Genomic DNA, 13,576 nt, shown 5'->3' on the forward strand with positions numbered 1-13,576 from the left:
CATGACCGCATCAATGAGAGACCACCTCCCGTCCGGAGAGGAAACAGAAACCTCCCAGATCTCTGTAAAGTTAGGCACACTCTATCCCTTCTCAGTTCTGTAGCAAGATCCATGGACTAATTGAGGGCTATCCCTTTTATTTACATTTAGACTTAAAATGTATAAATTTATTTGTAACTCAAATACTGCAGTAGGGACCAAACTTAGTGTTGCTGTCATGGAAAACGGATTACCGCTAAGTAATCTTGTGTTTCCCTTATGACCATAACAGCTCCGGTGAGAGATTAAACTTGATCAATAGCTAGGGAGTGTTGATAGCCTGAGGTATTAGTCTACAGATGGCTAATAACTCTTATTGGATTGGAGAATCCACCAATAAAGAAACTCCAACTGACTTGTAGCCTTGAAATACTAACACTTCCTTTTGATGATGAAAACTGCCAGCCAAATAGATGCTCCAAATTACAGAATATATTACAGCTTTTTAGACCCCGTTGTACTGGTTTCTCTATTAGAGCCAGCTAGACTATGGAACACACTATGATATTGTTCTTAGGAAGTTTGATGCCAAGATTCTAGCTTGAGTTCTCGAGTTTTTGATTTTAAAGTTAAGAGGATCCGTGGAGACAGCTTACCAAAAATAAATGTTCCAAAGTATAAACCATCCTATAACTATTCCACATAAAGATGCAACTTAAGGAAGGAAGATTCTTATATAAATATTCCCAATCGGAGGTAAATTGTAACCAACATCTATTTGTCATCTTGTTCTTATACAATCATCAGATTTCTTTACCATAGATACCTTACTGAAGATATGCGGTGAGGAATAAGAGGCTTCGTCTATTGTCTTTCCACTAAAGATCACTTATCAAATCAGAGGTCACTGGCCAACAGTCTTATACAGCAGATATGAGTAAACGGGCATAGGCAGAGCCTAGAGGCTCTAAGTCACAGGCAGATCATAGAACCGTAGGCAAAGCTCAGCAGTCACAAAACCTACAGGCTAACATGTATAGGTGAGGCCCACATGCCACAAGACCTTGGTCCTCCACAGAGGCCCTAATTATAACAGAAAAAGGATATAGGCAAAGCCCAAAGGCTATAGGCCATAGAAAAGTAAAGTTAAAAGGTCAAACCCACAAAGGCTGCTAGGCCACAGGCAAAACCCCAAAGTCTATAGACAAAGTTTGCAACCGGCCATAAGGCAAAGGTCACAACCAGCCATAAAGCAAAGGCTGCAACTGGCCATAAGGCAAAGGCCATACAGGAAATTAGGCTATCAGCAGAGTCGTAAGGTTATAGGTAAAGCTATGAAGGCCATGAAAGCTATAGGCAAAGCCAAAAGGGCTATCAGGCTAAAGGCAGAGCCATGAAGTTATAGATTAAAGACATAAAGGCTATTATGCTATAGGCCAAGCTATAACCTTATAAAATCACTGAGATGAGAGAAAAAGCAAAGATATTATTCACTGACAAGGAAGCCAATAATACAACACCTGATAGACTGCAGGTCAGGCTCAATCGCCGTAGACCCTGGTAGAATGCAGAGAGACATACTATGATATGGAGGAGTTACTTGTTCAATGCAGACTAATAGTACAGCCACTCACTCGACTCGGCCCAGATTTGGAAGGAATGACTGCAAACAAACATAGGTGAGAGGATAGATATATATATATATATTATATTATATTATATATGGACCAGCGCTCAAGCCACAATGTGTGCCCAGAAGGCAACAAAAGGAAGATAGGAAAACAAAGAGACCGAGAGTGAGACGCCCATCACAGGTCGGGCGTCCACATACTCGGTCCAGGGAAGGTACCCGTAGGTGAAAACCTTGGTGATAACCAGTATACAAGGAAAAAAGACCCCGCACTACTGTGCTCATGAGATGGTATAGGTGAAGTAAAGAGGGACACTTATTTCGTAGAGGAGCCCTACTGAAAATAACTGGGTTCCCCTAAATCCAAGGACATCTTTAAAAAGAAGATCCTGGTAGTCTTTAATTATTTATTGACAGGCATAGGCAACAATGGGAGGAATCAGTAGGGTACAACGCGTTTCAGATCTGCAAGCTCCTTTTTCAAGCACAAAACTGGAAATTCGTTACTGATTAGTTGCTGCCTACTTCACCTATAACATCTCATGAGCACAGTAGCACGGGATCTTTTTTCCTTTTTTTCCTTGTATACTGCAAACAAACATAGCCTGCACGTGTGAATGGATACCAAAGATGCCAGCCACAGATAGGTGCGCAACATTATACAAGAGTGCGACCCTACTGGCAATGCAGTGGATTGCCCTGTATCACCACAGTGGGTCACACTGGCTCTCTGCATTCCACTAGGGTCTACAGCGATTGAGCCTGGCCTGCAGTCTATCAGGTGTTGTACTATTGGCTTTCTTTTTAAGCTATAAGGTTATAGCTTAAAGTCATAAAGGCTATAGGCAAAAACATAAAAGCTATAGGCAAAGCCATACAGGCTATAGGCAAAGTCATAATCGCTATCAGGTTACAAGTACGACCCTAAGGCTATAGACAAAGCCATTAAAGCTTTAGGCAGAGCCAAAAGGCCATACACAAGGTCATAAAGGCTAACAGACTTAGTCATAAGTTTATCACTGGTCAACACCGAAATTGTTACTGACGTAAAAAGGTCCTAATCTGGTGTATTTTGGTGCACTGAACACAAATATGACCATTACATTTTTTTTAGTGGATCTTGTTTTGAAGATATTTCATATAGTTCATTTTCTTTCTTTCACCGTGTAAATTTATCCAGTAGGACTGTAACATCCTTACAGTTTGAGTCAGACAGCAGCCGTGTGCTTACAGGACCTGTGATGTCACCATCATGTGATCAGCCTCTGCCTCTGAGCTCATTACCTCACACCTAATCCCCACTATAACCAGTACACCATGTTAACTCCCACAGTACCAGTGTACATATCAACACTTAATCACTATGGGCCTTGTGTGGCGCAGAGTGACAGCAGAATGCAGTCCTAAGTTCTCACTCATGACCTGAAGGATGCGGTTCAATCCCCACATGGTTCAGCTCAAGGCTGACTCAGCCTTCCATCCTTCCGAGGTCACTAAAATGAGTACCCAGCTTGCTGGTGAGTAATAAACAAATTACCTGAAAGCGCTACATAATACGTTGGCGCTATACAAATAACAAGTCCCCCCTACTATATAAAGCCCAGTTGGAAAGGTTGAGCATTTAAAATATTTCAGACATCGTGGGATACAGTGTAAGCTACTGTTACATAAAACTGTTATTTTATCCATTTAGTTACAATACGAAACACTAATGCCTCGAAAGTGCGCTAATACCGTGGACAATATTTGTCATATTTGTGGGGAAGTGACATTTGCCAACCAGAAGAAAAGTATCACTTCTCAAGTGAAGAAGACATATCATCTTTACTTCAGATGCAAGATTGGCGACAAAGACGAGCCTTGGGCCTCGTATATATGCTGTGCTATATGTTTAACACAGCTTTCACAGTGGTTGAATGGCAAAAGACGATCAATGCCTGTTTGTAGTCCCCATGGCATGGAGAGAGCCAAGGAACCACACAAATGACTGTTACTTCTGCTTGGTTCCTCCTCCTTTCGGCGGTATAACGAAGCAAAAGAAGTTGAGAATACTTTACCCCAACATTCAGTCTGCATTAAAACCAGTTCCATGAGATATACAAAATACATGTGTTACTTATGTGAATGGGATAGCCGAGCAAGGGAATTGCACTACTTGCGGAAGGAATGGACTCGCAGACAAAATGTAGCAGTTGGAGACAAGAATATCCAGCACCCAGCTCTGGTTGAGGCTCACAAAATCCTGCTGAACAGCCCTTCACATCAAACTAGGTTTGATGAAGAACTTCATGAAAGCCATGGACCGAACTTCGCCAGTTTTCTGATACCTTCTTTAAAAATTCCCGCAAAGATTAAAGATGGAGTATTTGTGGGACCTCAGATTTGAGAGCTTTTCAACTATGACGGGGTTAAACAACTTGCTGCAGGGTGATGTGAAACAAGCATGGAATGCTTTTCGCTTAGGGTCTACAAACTTTCTGGGGAATGTTAGGGCAGAAAACTACAAGGAACGAGTACAAGACCTGCTGAAACAGTATCAGAAACATGGCTGCAATATGTCTCTAAAGATCCACTTCCTTCAATCCCATCTGGATTTCTGTCCAGACAACTGTGGGATGGTTAGTGATGAACATGGTGAACGTTTTCATCAAGATGTAGCAACAATGGAACAAAGATACCAGGGAAAACAGTCCACTCCCATGCTGGCCGGCCACTGCTGGGCACTCCCCTGCCATGCTGGCCGGCCACTGCTGGGCACTCCCCTGCCATGCTGGCCGGCCACTGCTGGGCACTCCCCTGCCATGCTGGCCGGCCACTGCTGGGCACTCCCCTGCCATGCTGGCCGGCCACTGCTGGGCACTCCCCTGCCATGCTGGCCGGCCACTGCTGGACACTCCCCTGCCATGCTGGCCGGCCACTGCTGGACACTCCCCTGCCATGCTGGCCGGCCACTGCTGGACACTCCCCTGCCATGCTGGCCGGCCACTGCTGGACACTCCCCTGCCATGCTGGCCGGCCACTGCTGGACACTCCCCTGCCATGCTGGCCGGCCACTGCTGGACACTCCCCTGCCATGCTGGCCGGCCACTGCTGGACACTCCCCTGCCATGCTGGCCGGCCACTGCTGGACACTCCCCTGCCATGCTGGCCGGCCACTGCTGGACACTCCCCTGCCATGCTGGCCGGCCACTGCTGGACACTCCCCTGCCATGCTGGCCGGCCACTGCTGGACACTCCCCTGCCATGCTGGCCGACCACTGCTGGACACTCCCCTGCCATGCTGGCCGACCACTGCTGGACACTCCCCTGCCATGCTGGCCGACCACTGCTGGACACTCCCCTGCCATGCTGGCCGACCACTGCTGGACACTCCCCTGCCATGCTGGCCGACCACTGCTGGACACTCCCCTGCCATGCTGGCCGACCACTGCTGGACACTCCCCTGCCATGCTGGCCGACCACTGCTGGACACTCCCCTGCCATGCTGGCCGACCACTGCTGGACACTCCCCTGCCATGCTGGCCGACCACTGCTGGACACTCCCCTGCCATGCTGGCCGACCACTGCTGGACACTCCCCTGCCATGCTGGCCGACCACTGCTGGACACTCCCCTGCCATGCTGGCCGACCACTGCTGGACACTCCCCTGCCATGCTGGCCGACCACTGCTGGACACTCCCATGCCATGCTGGCCGACCACTGCTGGACACTCCCATGCCATGCTGGCCGTCCACTGCTGGACACTCCCATGCCATGCTGGCCGTCCACTGCTGGACACTCCCATGCCATGCTGGCCGTCCACTGCTGGACACTCCCATGCCATGCTGGCCGTCCACTGCTGGACACTCCCATGCCATGCTGGCCGTCCACTGCTGGACACTCCCATGCTGGCCGTCTACTGCTGGACACTCCCATGCTGGCCGTCTACTGCTGGACACTCCCATGCTGGCCGTCTACTGCTGGACACTCCCATGCTGGCCGTCTACTGCTGGACACTCCCATGCTGGCCGTCTACTGCTGGACACTCCCATGCTGGCCGTCTACTGCTGGACACTCCCATGCTGGCCGTCTACTGCAGGACACTCCCATGCTGGCCGTCTACTGCAGGACACTCCCATGCTGGCCGTCTACTGCTGGACACTCCCATGCTGGCCGTCTACTGCTGGACACTCCCATGCTGGCCGTCTACTGCTGGACACTCCCATGCTGGCCGACTACTGCTGGACACTCCCATGCTGGCCGACTACTGCTGGACACTCCCATGCTGGCCGACTACTGCTGGACACTCCCATGCTGGCCGACTACTGCTGGACACTCCCATGCTGGCCGACTACTGCTGGACACTCCCATGCTGGCCGACTACTGCTGGACACTCCCATGCTGGCCGACTACTGCTGGACACTCCACAGAGATGCACTCGAACACCTGGACAAGAGACTGACAAAGAAATCTAAGACGTAGTCTATAGCTTGATTTTTTTACAGGTATTAACCATAGGCCTATTACTATTGGCATGCATCTCATGATGGAAACAATTATTGCAGCCAGTCTTGCATTTTGACATATTTGCATTGAGCACATAAAAATTAATAAGAAATTACATTTTATTTCAGTAATGTGACTTTTGTAAACATTTGTTGATCAGTGTTATAGGCGGAGTGATAAAATCTTTTATGCTATATGGAAAGCCATAACGGGCTATAATGCTATGGACCATCAATGGCTATAGGTGGATAAAAGCTTTTGTACTATAAGCAGAGTCATAAATATTATAGGTAGTTATAAACGCTATTATGATATAGACAGAGCCGTCAAAGGTTACTATGCTATGGGCAAAGCCATAAAGGCTATTAAGCTGTAGGCAGAGCCATAAAAGTCCGTAAGCAGATACACAGGCCAAAGGCAAAGCCCAGAGACCATAAGCCCCAAGAAAAGACTATACAAATCTGGTCTGATTATTGAGTGTACTTATAGCCATCCCCTTAAATTTTTAATTCATGAAGGGTTAAAGGGGTTTTGTCACTAGAAGAAAAAAAAAATCACTATTTGCCTATTCCTTTACAGGCAGTCTTACTGCCAGATCTGTTTCTGAGCGATCTTGTCCCCAGGGTCACCTCACCTCCAACTGGCTGCATCCTCTTCTTTCTGTTATGTAGCAACCATTCGCTACAGTTCACTTCCTGCAGGGCAATGTACCCGGTCACTAGCGGCGTAGCACTCACTGCCTAGCAGCCTACTGCCAAACGTGCGCATTGGCTCTCTGCTAGTGTTTCATATAGTATGTGAACACTTGGGGCGAGACACCGCGCCTGCGCACCAAAGCAGGCTGCCAAAGATTCGACATTCCCTGCTAGGCAGTGAATACTATGTCACTAGTGATGTAGCGTACAGTGACCTGCAGGAAGCAGAATGCCGCAAATGTTTGCTATGTCACAGGAAGGAGAGGATCCGGCCGGCTTGCAGTGAGGTGACCCGGGTACTGGAGGAGCAGGGGAGGAATAGGTAAGTATTGATTTTTTTTTTAAATGCTAGAGCTCCTTTGAGGCAACATTCAATCTCATACAGGGTAATTCTCTCAGAAAGCGCTCATTTCTTCCCGCAGCCCCCTGCTCCTATCAGTGGTGACCGCCCATAGGAGGGCACACCTGAACTCTACCTGAAGATGAAAGCACCACAAACCTCCAGGCCAGGTACAACACCCCAGGGAGTACCCCACCACCCTGAAGGGTACCCCCACAACCACAGGAAAAGTATCCCACAAGGTAGAGACAGGGACTTCCCTCCAAAACCTCCAGGCCAGATGTAACAACCGAGGGAATAGAGCACCACCGCTGAAGGGTTCCCCCACAACTTGGGAGAAGTTTCCCTTATCACCTCCAGAGCCAGGGGAGCACAGCATCCATGGCAGGGGACGAGAGGATGATTCCAGGCTGACCTAGGGCTGCAAGTGGAGACTTACATCAGGGACAGGTAACCTCATGCCACAGAGGTTTGGGAAGGAGGCCCTGCAGTCCGCCACCTTTAGAGATCTAGAAGAATCCATGAAAGAGCAGGGGAAGCCAAGCAGCAGCTACTCCCTCCAAGCTGCCTTATGGACAGCAGACGGGACCCGAGGAGGTGAAGGGTGTGCCCGCCTTTACAGACATCTGGGAGGTTCTCGTTTCCTGTCTGGATGGGAGACGGTCTCTCACTGGTGCAGTCATGGGCGTAAGGCAAGATTTTATACTGCAGGTTCAGAACCATGCCTACAGCGTGAATGTGAATACAAGCTAGGGGGATTTTTTTTTCAGTCCTGAAAAATCATGCACATTTTTTGTGCAATTTTCACACGATTTTTTTACATTTCTATGATTATTTTTACATGATTTTCATACGTTTAGTATCAGATTTTTATGGACATTAATAAAATAATGCATGATGGACTAAATAATGTAAAAATGTCTCTCTCACCAAAAATGCAGCCTCCCACTGAATTAGTACTTTCACACATTGGAAGTCAATTCTCTCCTAAATGCACCTGTTAAATGGGCGTATCCAGACTGTTCCCTCACTCTGTATATATACACAGGACAGGAGAAGTGATACTGTGATTATATATATATATATATATATATATATATATATATATATATATATATATATATATATATATATATATATATATATATATATATATACACACACACACACACACACACACACACACTGCTGTGCAAAAGTTTTTGACCGTTGTGGAAAAAATGCTGTAAAGTAAGAATACCTTCAATAAAAAAAAGTATTAATAGTTTATTATTGTCGATTAATAAAATGCAAAGTGACTGAACAAAAGAGAAACCTAAATCCCACCCATATTTGGTGTAACCGCCCTTTACCTTCACAACAGCTTCAGTTCTTTTAGGCACACTTGTACAAAGTCAGGGATTCTGCAAGATTATAGTCAGGTGTATGATCAAACATTTATGTCAAACAGGGGATAATCATCATGATTTACATATGTTGGTTGAAATACAGTCATTAACTAAAGAAAGAAACAGCTGAGCAGGAGGCTTAAACCGGGGCGAGGAACAGTCAAACTCTGCTAGAAAGGTGATGTTGTGGAAGACAGTTACATGTGACAAATCATACTCCATGGCGATACTGAGCACAGCAACAAGACACAAGATAGTTATACTGCATTAGCAAGGTCTTTCCCAAGAAATGATTTCAAAGCAGACTGGGGTTCAAAATCGGCTGTTCACAATCTTTAGAAGAGGCACAAAGAAATGGCCGACGTTGAGGACTATAAACTCAGTCATCAGCCCAGAAAACTTATTGCAGCAGATGTAAAACACATTGTGCTTACTTCCCTTTGCAATTAAAAGATGTCCTGCAGTACCATCACCTATGAGCTGGAAGGAACCATTAGAACCCTGGTACACCCATCTTCTGTTTGGAGAAGCCTGGTCAGAAGCGGTCTTCACGGAAGAATTGTGTCCAAATAGTCATACCTTTCATGTAGAAGAAAGGCTAAGCAACTGAACTATGCATGCAAACATAGGAACTGGGGTGCAGAAAAATGGCAACAGGTGCTCATGACTAATGAGTCAAAAGGTGACATATTTGGCTATAACAAAAGGCAGCCTGTTTGCTGAAGGGCTGGAGAACGGTACCATAATGAGTGTCTGCAGGCAGCAGTGAAGCATGGTGGAGAGCGGTACAATAATGAGTGTCTGCAGGCAGCAGTGAAGCATGGTGGAGAGCGGTACAATAATGAGTGTCTGCAGGCAGCAGTGAAGCATGGTGGAGAGCGGTACAATAATGAGTGTCTGCAGGCAGCAGTGAAGCATGGTGGAGAGCGGTACAATAATGAGTGTCTGCAGGCAGCAGTGAAGCATGGTGGAGAGCGGTACAATAATGAGTGTCTGCAGGCAGCAGTGAAGCATGGTGGAGAGCGGTACAATGAGTGTCTGCAGGCAGCAGTGAAGCATGGTGGAGAGCGGTACAATAATGAGTGTCTGCAGGCAGCAGTGAACCATGGTGGAGAGCGGTACAATAATGAGTGTCTGCAGGCAGCAGTGAACCATGGTGGAGAGCGGTACAATAATGAGTATCTGCAGGCAGCAGTGAAGCATGGTGGAGAGCGGTACAATAATAAGTGTCTGCAGGCAGCAGTGAAGCATGGTGGAGAGCGGTACAATAATGAGTGTCTGCAGGCAGCAGTGAAGCATGGTGGAGAGCGGTACAATAATGAGTGTCTGCAGGCAGCAGTGAAGCATGGTGGAGAGCGGTACAATAATGAGTGTCTGCAGGCAGCAGTGAAGCATGGTGGAGAGTGGTACAATAATGAGTGTCTGCAGGCAGCAGTGAAGCATGGTGGAGAGTGGTACAATAATGAGTGTTTGCAGGCAGCAGTGAAGCATGGTGGAGAGTGGTACAATAATGAGTATCTGCAGGCAGCAGTGAAGCATGGTGGAGAGTGGTACAATAATGAGTATCTGCAGGCAGCAGTGAAGCATGGTGGAGAACGGTACAATAATGAGTGTCTACAGGCAGCAGTGAAGCATGGTGGAGAGCGGCACAATAATGAGTGTCTGCAGGCAGCAGTGAAGCATGGTGGAGAGCGGTGCAATAATATGTATCTCCAGGCAGCAGTGAAGCATGGTAGAGAGCGGTACAATAATAAGTATCCGCAGGCAGCAGTGAAGCATGGTGGATAGCAGTACAATAATGAGTATCTGCAGGCAGCAGTGAAGCATGGTGGAGAGCGGTACAATAATGAGTGTCTGCAGGCAGCAGTGAAGCATGGTGGAGAGTGGTACAATAATGAGCGTCTGCAGGCAGCAGTGAAGCATGGTGGAGAGCGGTACAATAATGAGCGTCTGCAGGCAGCAGTGAAGCATGGTGGAGAGCGGTACAATAATGAGTCTCTGCAGGCAGCAGTGAAGCATGGTGGAGAGCGGTACAATAATGAGTGTCTGCAGGCAGCAGTGAAGCATAATGGAGAGTCCTTGTAAGTTTAAAGTCAGGGTGCATTCACATGAACGTATATCGGCTCGGTTTTCACGCCGAGCCAATATACGTCCTCATCTGCAGCGGGGGGAGCCTGGAAGAGCCAGAAGCAGGAACTGAGGCTCCCGCCCCCTCTCTGCCTCCTCTCCGCCCCTCTGCACTATTTTCAATGAGAGGAGGCTGGACGGGGGCGGGGCTAAGGTCCGTGAATTAGCCCCGCCCCCCACCCCGCCTCTCCCCATTGAAAATAGTGCAGAGAGGGGGCGGGAGCTCAGTTCCTGCTCCCGGCAATTCCAGCCTCCCCCCCCTGCACATGAGGACAACGTATATCGGCTCGGCGTGAAAACCAAGCCGATATACGTTCGTGTGAATCCACCCTTAAGGATTTGGTCAGGATTAATGTGCTCACTGCTGAGACATTCAGGCAGATACTTACCCATCATGTAATTCCATCAGGGAGGCGTCTGATTGGATGAACATTTATTCCACAGCAGGACAACAACACCAAGCATCCACCAATGTTATTAATAATGATCTTCAGCATAAGGAAGAACAGGGAGTCCTGGAAGTGATGATTTGGCCCCACAGAGCCCGGATCTCACATCATCCAGTCTGTCTAGGATTACATGAAGAGACAGAAGGATTGGAGCGAGCCGACATCCACAGAAGATCTGGGCTTAGTTCTCCAAGATGTCTGCAACAACCTCCCTGCCGAGTTCCTTCAAAAACTGTGTGCAAGTGTCCCTAGAAGAACTGATGCTGCAGTGAAGGTGGGGGGCGTCACCCCGAATACTGATGGGATTACATTTCTGTTTTGTTCATTCACTTTGTATTCTGTTAATTAACAAAAAACCTACTACAGCCGGCGGCACACGGACGGGTCGGATTCTGCATACTTTTCTTCTTTTATCTTTACCGCAAGTGAATCCGCCATCAAACATGCGCAGCACACATTTTAAAAAACTGTTTATTTTTCTCGTGCCGTCGCTAGATTGATGACGCAGAATCCCCGACCTTCCCCAATTGAAGCAGTCTGTGCGGAATCCGCACTAAAATGGTGCAGGCTGCGGTTTTCCCTGCAATTCGATTCGGCGAGTGCGCAGGAAGAAACACTTTTCGGAAGCATGTAACAAATGATACCTGCTGATGATCCGCAGTGCGGCGCCGGCCGTGGATTCCACAATGCAGATCTGTTGGTGTGCAGGCGGCGTAACACTTGGGCCGGTTTCACACGGGCGATAAATTTGCGTGAGGAGAGAATGCATTAAAATGCAGAGTTATGGCGCCCGTGATTTTCAGGGATTTCCTTCACATTTGGGATGTTTTCACTCATGCGATGCTGTGCAGAGGAATAATAATAACCGCAGCATGTCCGATCTTCTATCTTCTATGTTCTGCTCTATTTTTATTGGCCGTGTTTCCCTATGGAGTCGCCTGTTTATCACATCCCAACTCACCAACTTGCGATTTTCGTGCGATGCGTTTTTACCATTAGAGAGCCCCTCTGCAGCGATGTCTTTGTGAGAAGCATGGCCGACGCTCAGACATCTCATGAGCTAAATTACTGCGTTATTGCTGCGATTTTGTGGCGGCGCATGAAACCGGCCTTCTGGCCTCATCAGCGCTCTTCCTCCGCAGCGTTCTCTCCCCAGCGGCCAGGAACACTTCCACAGCTCTGTATATCACCGCCATCCATCCTCTGGGACCTTCATACATTCCTCCCCCGCAGCCCTGTAGTAGTAACCACATGGACCGTGTCTGACCTCCCCACAAGACCCTCCGCCGCCTCTTACCTGCCGGCCGGAGTCACACAGAGAGCTCTGATATCAGTGTGTATATATCCTCTGACTACAATAGCTGAAGGACCTGCGATGATGTCACCGTCATGTGATCAGTATGTAAGGGGCGGAGCTCTGATATCAGTGTGTATATATCCTCTGACTACAATAGCTGAAGGACCTGCGATGATGTCACCATCATGTGATCAGTATGTAAGGGGGCGGAGCTCTTGTGATGTGCGGAGAGAAGAGGAAATTGCAGATGAGTTGGAATCATTCACGATTTATGAAAGCGTCTAAAAGCAAAATGACCTTTTCTTTCCCAAGTAGGCAAAAAACTTTATTTTTCAAGAGCGCCATGAGGAATGAGAGCTGCGCTGTGATTGGTTGCTATGGACAACACTTTTTATTTTTTAAAAAATTTCCATACATTTCCTGAGTCTTTAACCCTTTCAAATCCACTGTCTGACATCTAAAGACATTCTGATTGAAGCCTTTACAGCTCTGATGTTGGAAGACGCCTGGCAGGGTATTCTTACTGTATATTACTGGCCGCTCTGTTGTCAGGGGCCTTCTCCAGCATGTCCCATACTGCAGTACTGACTCTAGCCAGCAGATGGCGCTATTGTATAATGGCAGAAAGAGAAAGCCCCCTAGACAACCCTAAATCCAAAATTGGATTGCAAAGGGTTAACCCCTTTGAGCCCTGCAGTGTATTATATCCTGAAAGGCCTTGCTGAGACGTCCATCAGTGCTGTCACCTTCCCGGGACAGGAAGGTACCGGCACGGGATTATTTGTCTCACGTCCCCCTGTACATGGGTACTATGTTATATTATCTTGTACTTGGCACTTGCTCTTACTTTTTGTAAGCTTGTTACTATATACAAGGGCATAACTAGAGAAGCCTGGGCCCCATAGCAAGCTTCTGAATGGGAGCCCTTCTTTCTGTATCGTGTTACGAATTTAACGGAAAATGTGGATCCACTGGACCAACCCACCAAGACTGAGGAATACAGGCAGAACTGAGAAGACATAGACAGAACTCAGAACAAAGAAAGGGACCACATACTCACGGACAGACAGAGGCAAGATAGATGCCAAACACCGAAAACTTTCACTAGCAAACCTGCATGATTAACCAGAAGGAATAGCTATAAAGATGCGAGAAATTAGTTTGTGAATTGGCCAAGTCACTAAGG

General features: G+C 47.5%; 1 protein-coding gene across 1 annotated transcript in view; it reads right to left on the bottom strand.

The window, feature by feature from the left end:
* Positions 1-13,576, bottom strand: part of LOC136607684 (zinc finger protein 271-like) — a 521,708-nt gene that overhangs the window by 133,941 nt on the left and 374,191 nt on the right. The window lies entirely within an intron of this gene.

This window comes from Eleutherodactylus coqui, chromosome 1 (assembly GCF_035609145.1).
Source record: "Eleutherodactylus coqui strain aEleCoq1 chromosome 1, aEleCoq1.hap1, whole genome shotgun sequence".
Lineage (NCBI taxonomy): Eukaryota > Metazoa > Chordata > Amphibia > Anura > Eleutherodactylidae > Eleutherodactylus > Eleutherodactylus coqui.